Source organism: Triticum urartu, chromosome 2A (genome assembly GCF_056163025.1).
Source record: "Triticum urartu cultivar PI428250 chromosome 2A, HENAU_Tu73, whole genome shotgun sequence".
Classification (NCBI taxonomy): Eukaryota; Viridiplantae; Streptophyta; class Magnoliopsida; order Poales; family Poaceae; genus Triticum; species Triticum urartu.
Genome location: NC_141874.1, coordinates 706,081,505 through 706,092,472, shown reverse-complemented (window position 1 = coordinate 706,092,472; position 10,968 = coordinate 706,081,505). Strand labels below are relative to the sequence as shown.

The following is a 10,968-nucleotide window of genomic DNA, read 5'->3' as shown; positions in this document are numbered from 1 at the left end:
TTGGTTGGCAATTTTTAGGGTTCATACGACAAAGCCCTTCAGTTATGTAGCCCTATATAAATCAATGCGCAACGCATGGATGACAGCACAGGGGGTTACCTTCAAAGCTGTGCGGGAGAACCTTTTCCTCGCGCAGTTCATGTGCGTGGGAGATTGGAACAGAGTCATGGGTGGGGGCGCATGGCAATTCAGAGGGTTTGCGGTGGTGATGGAAGAATACGATGGGTTCACCAACGTGAAGGATTACAAGCTTGACAGAATCCCAGTGTGGGCACGGATCATTGGTGTTCCTGACGGGCTGATGAAGAAGAAAGAGATCGCAGAGAAGATAGCAAGGAAGGTTGGAAAACCTCCAATCCGTGTATCGGTAGAAGACGGAAGAATAGTCCAGACCAAGTATCTCCGTGCCCGTGTGTTCCTGGATCTGGATACGCCGCTTGTGAGATTTGTACCAATAACTTTGAAGGAGAGCATAAAGTATCCTGTTGAATATGGGAAATTGCCGGACTTCTGCTATTTTTGTGGACTTATTGGCCATCTAGTAACTGAGTGTGGAGATGGCATGCATAAGGGTGAGGATTGTGAATGGGGTGAATGGCTGCTTGTAAACTTTGATGCCCCCAACTCCTTTGGCCATGGAAGAGGAGGGGCAGAGGAGGTGGTAGAGGAGGACTGGGTTCAGGCCGGGGAGGCAATAATGGCCGAGGTAGAGGCAACCCTGGGGATGCAAATGATGAAGAAAATCATAATATGGATCTTAGTGGTTCGGGGGGCCTAGGCCAGAGCGGAGGGCCTCCAGCACGTAAGAGACTTGTTGGTCCGGATGGAACTTTTCTAAAAGATGCTACCATACCATCCTCATCTTCGGGAGTGGTGGCAGATAGAGTGCTGATGATCGAAGGAAGCCCAGTCATTCCTGCAGACAGAAGTTCGATGAGTACTCCGCAGAAGGTGCAGGAGTCGAAGAGGCAGAGAACAAAAGATGGCGATCAGGCAAATCAGACAGAGTCAAGCAATGCTATCAGCATGGAATCGGCGACCTCCGTTCCGGAGGATCGCCGGGCGCAATGAAAATCTTTAGTTGGAACTGTCGGGGCCTTCTTGGTGCTCCGACAGTTCGTTCGCTTCTGGATTACCAGAAGCGGTTTAACCCAGATGTGTTTTTCTTGTCTGAAACACATTTGGATAATGAAAAGGCAGAAAACTTGAAGAGGAGATTGAAGTTTGATCATGTTTTGGTGGCTCCAAGCCCGGATGGGAGGAAAGGTGGGCTCTTGATGGTCTGGAAGAAGGAGGTTAGGATCTACTCCCGGACTACCACTCTAGAGTTCATTGATGTGTCGGTGGAGGAACCGGACGGGCAAATGTGGAGGATGACAGGAATTTACGGTGAGCCAAGTTGGGATCACAAGGAAAGGACCTTCCGGAACTTGAGGGATCTGCATGCCCAATCAAGTTTGCCATGGATGGTGATAGGGGACTTTAATGAAATATTATACTCGACTGAGAAGGATGGTGGCCCGCCCCGCCAACAGTCGAGGTTACAGGCGTTCCAAGACGCCTTGTCTGATTGTATGTTGGAGGATATCGGTTATAATGGGGATATATACACTTGGTTCTGAGGAGGGTTACGAGAAAGATTAGACAGAGCGGTCTCAAACGCGTCTTGACTTTTACTACATTTTCTTGCTGGTCTCAGTAATCTTGATATGGGCAAATCGGACCACCGGCCCATTCTGTTAGACACCGAGTACCTGGCTGGGGTGGCGGACAGTAACCCAAGAAGAGACAAGAAGTTTGAAATGAGATGGTTGGCAGAGGAATCAGTGAACGAAATTGTAAACACAACTTGGCAGAAGGCTGTTCACCGTGGTTTGTGCCCTATGATCACAGAGAAAATCAACTCAGTTCATAGGGATTTGCATGATTGGGACCGCAAGATTTTGAGAAAACCGCACGCTAGGCTGAAAACTGCACGCCGAGAGCTCGAGAAGGTGATGCGGGGGGCCTACTCGAGTGAAGCAAGGATGAGACACAAAGATTTGTCGGTGTTGATTGAAAATCTGCTGGAGCAGGATGAAATGTACTGGGCACAGAGAGGCCGGGTTCGATGGCTCAAGAAAGGTGACGGAAACTCATCCTATTTCCAGCAATGTGCTTCGGCAAGGAGAAGAAGGAATCTAATAAAGAGGTTGAAGAACGAGAGTCAGAACTGGGTGGAAGGTGATGATAACTTAAGGCCACTGGTTCGTGACTACTTTGATAGTTTATTTACCTCTATAGGTGGAGAGATGAATAATGAGCTCTTAGCTTCTGTAAAACCCCATGTAACGCAAAACATGAATGAATTTTTGTCTGCTCCGTATACCCGGGACGATGTGCGCAAAGCTTTGTTTCAGATCGGAGACACAAAGGCACCGGGCCTGGACGGGCTTCATGCAATTTTCTTCAAGAGATTTTGGCACATCATGGGGGAAGAGTTGACCAATGAGGTGCTGCATGTGATAAATAACAGGAAGATCCCGGATGGGTGGAATGAAACTAATGTTGTTCTTTTGCCAAAGGTAAACTGCCCGGAGGTGATCACCCAATTTAGGCCTATTAGCCTATGCAATGTAGTCTATAAAATCATTTCAAAAATGATTGCTAATAGATTGAAGAGCATATTACCAGAAATTATTTCCCCTACCCAAAGTGCGTTTATGCCAGGAAGGTAGATTACAGACAATGTCCTGGTGGCTTATGAATGTTTCCACAAAATAAAGAAGAAGACTCATGGTAATTCCAGCCTTTGTGTAGTGAAGTTGGACATGAACAAAGCTTATGATAGAGTGGAGTGGTTTTTTTGGAGAGAATGATGCTGAAATTAGGATTCCAAGAACAATGGGTACAATTGATTATGGAGTGTGTCTCATCTGTCAAATATAGGATTCGTTTTAATGACACAGAAACTGAAGAAATTGTTCCAGGAAGGGGGTTACGCCAAGGGGATCCTCTCTCCCCTTATCTGTTTTTGTTGTGCTCAGAAGGACTATCGAGCTTGTTGACCCATGAGGAGGAGCTAGGAAATTTGGAAGGGATCAAGGTGAGTAGGAATGCTCCAGTAATATCTCATCTCCTTTTTGCGGACGACTCTTTGATCCTAATGAAGGCTGACATGCAGAGTGCAAACACTCTGAAAAGAGTACTTGATATATATTGTGGTAGCTCAGGTCAAGAAGTGAGTAATGCTAAGTCGAGCATCTTTTTCAGTCCCAATACACCGGTTGGAGTTAGAGAGGATATTTGTGAATAGCTACAGATTGCCACTGAAGCTCTCTCGGACAAGTATTTGGGGTTGCCCACATTGGTGGGCGTGGATAGGAGTGATTGTTTTCAACATCTAATAGATAGGATTTGTTAGAGGCTCAAAGGGTGGAAGGAAAAATTCTTATTGATTCAGGGCAATGAAATCTTATTGAAATCAGTGGCTCAGGCAATTCCATCGTATGCTATGTCAGTGTTTAAACTGCCGAAAGGAATTTGTAAATCAATCACCGATGAGATCGCTGGATTTTGGTGGGGGGATGGAGAGGAGAAGAAGAAGATGCATTGGTTCTCGTGGTGGAAGATGTGTGTACCGAAGAATAAAGGGGGATTAGGATTTAGAGACCTTCATAGTTTCAATCTTGCTTTACTAGCAAAACAGTGTTGGCGTCTAATCCAGAACCCTGACTCTCTTTGTGCATGTGTTTTGAGCGCAAAATATTACCCTGAGGGGAACTTGTTGAAGGCAGGTCCGAAAAAAGGAGCGTCGTTTACGTGGCAAAGTATTGTGGTGGGTCTCCAAACATTCAAAAGGGGGTGTATATGGCGAGTGGGTACAGGAGCACATATAGATATATGGCAAGACCCATGGATTCCATCGAGCCCTTCACGGAAAGTTATCACTCCACGAGGATCTGTGATGATGAGATATGTGGAAGAGTTGATTGATCCTCATCAAGGACAGTGGGACGAGGCACTAATCCAAGACGTGTTTTCTCCAGTTGATGCTCACAGGATCCTCCAAATACCCTTAAATGTTCAGGTGATGGAGGATTTTATAGCATGGAATTACATAAGGTCGGGGACACTCTCGGTCCGGTCAGCTTATCATAGGGAATTTGAACACACATATGGACACCGGCTTGCTAGATCTGATGGCCAAGGGAATGCACAAGCTAACACAATATGGAAGGAAGTATGGAACCTTAAATTGCCTGGGAAGATCAAACACTTTGCATGGAAAGCTTTGAATGGCTCACTGCCTTGCTATGGAATACTAGCTAATAGGCACATCCCTCTTACACCACAGTGCCCTTTCTGTGCGGTTGGGCTGGAAGATATCCAACATTGCCTATTTACATGCAATAGAGTACAGGAAGCCTGGAAAGAATTGGGAGTACAGAACGTGATTGAGGACGCGGTTATGCAGGACAGGTCGGGATCAGTTACAATAGAGATTCTCAGTCGGGATCAAGGCAGTTCTGACGGAGTACCAATGCCTGAACTCATTCTGGTGGCGGCATGGTATCTCTGGTGGCAGAGGCGTCAACATGTGAAGAGAGAATCGATCCAAACAGCAGAAAAAGCAGCAATATCAATTCGAGTGCTAGCGACCAATTTTACTCGAGCATACTCTAGCAAGTATTCAGAGGGGAAGCAGGATCATATATGGAAGCGGCCGGCAAATGATGTGATAAAAGTTAATGTTGATGCTGCTTTCCAGGCCGATTCTCTTTCAGGAGCAACAGGAGCTATTGCACGCGACCAACGAGGGACCGTTATAGCAGCAGCCACTTGGTATCTTCCTCAGGTCTCGAGTGTTGATGCAGCTGAAACTCTGGCAATTCGTAATGGTTTGTATTTAGCCGGAAGGATTGGATGCAACAAAGTTCAAGTTGAATCGGATAGCAGTTTCATGGTGGACTCAGTGCAGAATCAAGAACTAATTAAAAAATTTCTTGATTTGGGATGTCGCCACTTGGTATCATGTTTTTATTTCAATGTTAACCCTGGCACCGGCTCTACAGTCCAGGCTCTGGCTGTAGTTGCGCCGGACCAGCAGGCGCTAGCTGCTGGCTCCTCTGCTCAAGATCTGTCAGCGTCCCCCTCGGCTGCTCGCCACAGCCCCCGCATCAGGAATATGTACGACGGGGAGCGCGTCGGCTCCGTCGAGCGTGCTTCCAAGCGCAAGGCCGCGGGCTCCGGCGCTAGCTCCGGTGGCGCTAGCCGTCGCCCCCCTCCAGCGCCTCCCGCCGTAAGAAGACCAAGGTGAAGCCTGTTGCTGAACTGCTAGATCTTCAGTTCGGCGACACCCCCAAACCCTTGACCCGCGGCAAGCTCAAGCAGATAGCCAAGTGCTGCGACCTCAACGTGGATGCCATCTTCGCTCAAGCTTCTTCCTCCTCGAACAGTGGTGCGGGCTGCTCTGGCTCTTCGGGCAGCGCCTCTGCTTCCATGGGTGCACGTTCTGTTTCAGATGTTTGAGGTTCTCCTTGTTATGTCTATGCCCGATGCCACTCCAGTAGCTGTCGGCTTTAATTCTAGTCTTGTGTACTCCTGCTTTAGTTTCATGTTTAGTCGTAGCCGCCATCCTGTCATGGCTTTTGTTGCTCAGTCTCTTGGTCTGCTTAGGTTTAAGCGTTATATGCATTTGGTCTGTACCCCGGATGTTAAGCTGTCAAGATGTTATCTGAATCTTCATGGTTCCTTCTGTCACCCTGTGTTACCTACCTGCTACTTCATGCATCTAGTTTTGCTTTTCTTCCAGTTATGCACAGGCAGTTTTATTACCTTGATCCATGAAACTTCTTAACTGGAATGTACGAGGCCTAGGTGATGAGAACAAATGTCCACTGGTTCGTGATGTTCTAACCTCTTGTCGACCTAGCATTGTCTGTTTTCAGGAAACAAAGCTGGAAACTGCCCCAGTCTTGAAGTTGCGGAGTTTTCTTCCTCCCCACCTCAATAACCACACGCTCATGCCTTCTGCCGGCTCCTCGGGAGGCCTCTTGGTCGCCTGGGACGCCTCTGCTCTCTCAGGACAGATTGTTGCCACCCACAGATACCATGTCACCATCAAGTTCTCATCAACGTCATCTGCTTCAGCCTTCGTGATCACTACAGTGTATGCTCCTTGCACTCAACACGAGACACAGCTTTTCTTTGATGAGTTGGTCAGCATCTCTGGTCTGCTATCTGAACCATGGGCTATCCTTGGCGACTTCAACATGTACCGGTTCGCCGAGGAAAAATCACGTGGTAGAGTCAACTGGGCGATGATGGAAACTTTTAATGGCTGGATCAGATCTCTTGGGGTTGACGATGTCGAAATTTGCAACCGCAGATACACCTGGTCGAACAAGTGTGCGGACCCAACCTTGGTTCGACTGGATCGTGTGCTCATTAATACTGGATGGCTGCTCTCCTTCCCCCACACGTCTGCTTCTGTCGTGCCTTCTGTCACCTCCATCATGTGCCTATTCTGGTTCAGTTTGGTATCGTTCAAGCCAAGAGCAGTTTCTTTAGAATGGAGAACCAATGGCTGCTGATGGAGGACACGAGGTCCATCATTCTTAACAGTTGGCATCAACGAACCAGACCAATCCACTCAGCTGCCTCTCTCATCAACCTCAAATTCAGACGGCTCCGTGCTGCCCTCAGACAGTGGAAGAGGAACCATGCAAGCTTGGACCTGCTATCCTCAAACAACAAGGTAGTGGTAGCCTACCTCAATGCAGTCGAGGAGCGGCGACCCCTATCTCAGCTTGAGCAGACCCTGAGGAAGTTTGCACAACAGAAGGCAGAACAGATTGTTCTATGGCAAACGGAATACTGGCGACGGAGGGTAAAACTACGTTGGTGTGTCTCCAGAGACGAGAATTGCAATTTTTTCACACTGCAGCCAATGGTCATGCTCAACGGAACAAGGTCAGGGTGCTCATCAGGGATGGTATCGAATTTTTTGACGACCAGCAGAAGCTCAAGTTGGCAACTGACTATTTCTCTGATCTTCCGGGTCAGCCTTCTCCCTCTATGCCCATAGTTCAGCTTAGCCGGCTATATGCACCAGAAGATCTTTCATGTTTGGAAAGGGAGTTCACCTGGGAGGAAGTTGTTGATGCTATCAACCACTCACCGAACAACCGCAGTCCTGGCCTAGACGGCTTTACCAACGAGTTCTATAAGGCTTTCCTTGGTGCCATCAAGGTGGATCTCCAGCTTTTCTTCTCTCAGCTTTATCATAAGCAGTTAAATCTCAAGGGTATAAACGTGGCTCACATTTCTCTCCTGCCTAAAAAGGATACACCGCTTGAGCTAAAGGATTTCTGGCCAATCTCTATCATTCACAGTCTGCCAAAGCTTGCCAGCAAAGTGTTAACTAGAAGGCTTCAAGTTCACATCCCTAACCTAGTTCACAGCTTGCAATCCGGTTTCATCAAAGGACGTGCCATTGTGGAGAACTTTTCCATGGCTGCTGATATGATACAAACGGCTCATAAGAGAAAGCTACCTATGGTGGCCCTTAAGTTGGACTTTCAAAAAGCCTTTGACACGGTTAGCTGGCCCTGCCTCTTCAGCATCCTCTCTGCTAGAGGCTTTCCCCAACGCTGGATCTGTTGGATAGAATCACTACTTACTACTGCAACTTCAAAAGTTCTGCTGAATGGGGAGTTGGGAGACTCCTTCGCTACTAGGAGGGGTTTTCGGCAAGGCGATTCCATTTCACCATACCTCTTCATTCTTGTGGCTAATGTGCTGCAACGTTTATGCTGCTCAACTTTTCAGGATGGCCACCTAGTTCATCCGCTTGGATCTGACAGAATGTTCCCTGTGCTACAGTACGCCGATGACACCTTGATCATGTTCCACGGCAGCATTGAGCAAGCACGTATCATCAAACAGATTTTGTCTGATTTCTCTAATTTCTCTGGGCTAAAGATTAATTACCACAAGAGCACCCTCATTCCTGTCTGCTTGGATAGCAATGTCACGGAGGAGATCGTCAGTTTGTTTGGGTGCCCAGCCTCTAGCTTTCCATGTGCGTACCTTGGCCTGCCTCTTTCCTTGCACAAGATCAGACACGACATGCTGCTACCTGTGTTACACAAAGTGGACAAAAGGTTATCCGGTTGGTTGGCTACTCTCTTATCTTGGGGGGGGGGGGGACGGCTCACTCTCATCAACTCAGTCTTGGCCAGCATCTCCAGCTACTCTATGTCATGTTTCTGCTGGCCTAAGGAATCCCTACAGAAATTAGAAGGGCTGTTGAGATCTTTTTTCTGGCAAGGCACGAGCACCGTCAAAGGTGGCCAATGCCTAGTTGCTTGGCACTTCGTCACCATGCCGTGCTGTGCAGGAGGTTTAGGCATACGTGCGTTGCCTGAGCACAATCAAGCTCTGCTTGCCAAGTTCACTGCTCGAGTTCTGCAACACTCCGATGCTCCTTGTTACCAATGGTTCGCTCAGCAATACTGCCACAATCAACTGCCTTTGCGGCCATGCTATCGGGACACGGCTATCTGGAAAGGTTTCAAGCAGTTTGCTGGTATGATCATCAACTCTTCCAGGTGCTCCCTTGGCTCAGGGGAGCTAATCTCGTTCTGGCATGATACCTGGCTGCCGGTAGGGCGGCTCTGCTTTGCCTTGCCCTCTCTGTACACGTTTGCCACCGACCGAGCCTGCTCTGTGGCCTCTCAGTTCTCTCTCGCAACTTGGCGTATCCAACTGCACCAGAACCTGACCTACGCGGCCAGCCAAGAACTGCACCTGCTTCTTTCTCTCTTGCCTACGGTTACGCCTGTCACTCGGAGCCCGGATGTAAGGATCTCTGCCATACATACCAAACCTATCCGTGCTGCACACATCTACGAGCTGCTCACTTTCAGAGGCATTTCTTGCGACTACGGCACATGGATCTGGGACAGGATCATTCCCCTCAAGCATCGCGTCTTCCTGTGACTTTTGTTCTGGGGGCGGCTCAATACCCGGGACAATATGATGAAGAAACACTGGGCGTCCATCGTTGCTCACCAAGACTGCGATATCTGCCCCGCAGCTGAATCTGCTATGCATTTAGCGTTACGCTGCTCTCCAGCTACGGTCATCTGGCAGCTGCTTGCTATCGATAACCTTGCCTCCAGCTCTTCGGACATCATCAGCTTCATGCAGCAGGCCCAGCAACGATGGCCAGCATCCAGCAAGTTCAATATCCTCTTCGCTGCCGCTGCTGTTACCGCTTGGCACGCTCGGAATGACAGGATTTTCAACCAAAAACAATGGTCTTCATCATACATAAAACAATATGTTGCGCAGTTACTCCGGTTATGGAAGCATAGGTGCCGCAACCAGGATGATCAGATGGCTATTGACGCTTGGTGTCTTTTTCTAGCTTAGCTTCTCCCCCCTTTTTTTCTTTAACTGGCAGCTTATGGCCAAGGCACCTTGTGTGTCAAATTTAAGCTTCATGTAATTGACCTTTCGTCCCCAGGCCTGGCCTGTTTTGAAATATAAGGTAGAAAGCTATCTACCTTCTTTTCAAAAAATATAGCCACGATTCTGGAATGCAGAGAGCTTGCTCTTGACTTTGCAAATGCTGAATACTCCCGCTGTTTTCGTGAAAGGGAAGGAGTATTCCCCCGTCCACGTGTGGATCATGTTAGTGTTGCAACCATCTTTTGTGTCAGATTTAGTTCACTGAACTGAGACGTGCTCCTGTGTTTGCATTTTGTTGTAATTATCCACTGCCGGTTAGCAATAAAATAACTATTCCCCTCAGTGAACTCATTCTATTTGTTTTTCAACGGAGACCTGAACCAGCCTCTCATGCATATAACTTCTCCACCCGCCCCTGCATCTGCGCATTCACTCTGGCCATAACCCACACCTCACTCCCCCAGCTGCATATCACCTATTTCTACCATGCATATCATTGTTTAATTATCAGCCCATTTATTCAATCAGGTGCAGTATTGATGACTCCTACAGTGTCCATTTGATTACTTCTCAGTGTGCATTCTCACACGTTTGCACTGAACCCGTGTGACACATGGAAGTTCTCGTGATGCACAGGTCTAGACCACACCGACTGGATTTGTCTGTAAACAGTGCGTCCGTATTTGCCCACTGCCATATACAGAGTACCCCCGGTTTTATTTACTTGGGATACTGGATTGAAACTTCATAAAATTTGACCAAGTTCGTAGAAAAAATATAAAGATTTACCATAACAAATCTATATGATGTGAAAGTTTAATAATGAATCTAATTGTATTGATTTGTTATTGTATATGTTAATATTTTTGTTTATAAACTTTGTCAAAGTTTATAAAGCTTGACTTTGACCAAAGCTAATACACGGACTAAATAAAAACGGAGGGAGTACATAACAATAGCCCACACAACTTAACATTCAGAACATTAATCAACTCTCAGCATCACGAAGAATGCATGTCTAACTACTTGCATCGCAGGCAAATAGGAACCTTAATCACGAGGAAATAACAACACTGATAACCTACATTCAGTCATGGAGGCATGCTACAGCAATCGAAACCATCGCAGAGCTGCACCGGTAAGAGCTTAACTGCAAAGTGCAACCCGGCACAACATTATTCAGAACCATTAGTGACCACGCGGCAGCACCTCGGACATAACACTAGTGCTACAGACTGTCGAAAATTCCTAATGCACCCAAACACACAAATCTTCAGGTCATTACCTCTCAGGACTGCTCCACACTGGACATTCGCCGCGGCATGACCTAGTGTTCTCCACACTAGCTTTCCCCTGTGAAACATCATATGTTGTTCAACATTCCTATTTGTCAGGGGTAACAAAATGACAACGACTGCTAACAACATTCCTGACTGTACTTACCGAGCACCCACATACAATTTTCCTGCATGCATTTCATTCTCTTCACATTCATTTTTTTTTTGCTGG

The 10,968-nt window shown here is 47.4% G+C and overlaps 1 pseudogene; it reads left to right on the top strand.

Moving 5' to 3' along the window:
* Positions 1 to 6,005: 6,005 nt before the first annotated feature.
* Positions 6,006 to 8,985, top strand: LOC147986989 (uncharacterized; annotated as a pseudogene).
* Positions 8,986 to 10,968: the final 1,983 nt, after the last annotated feature.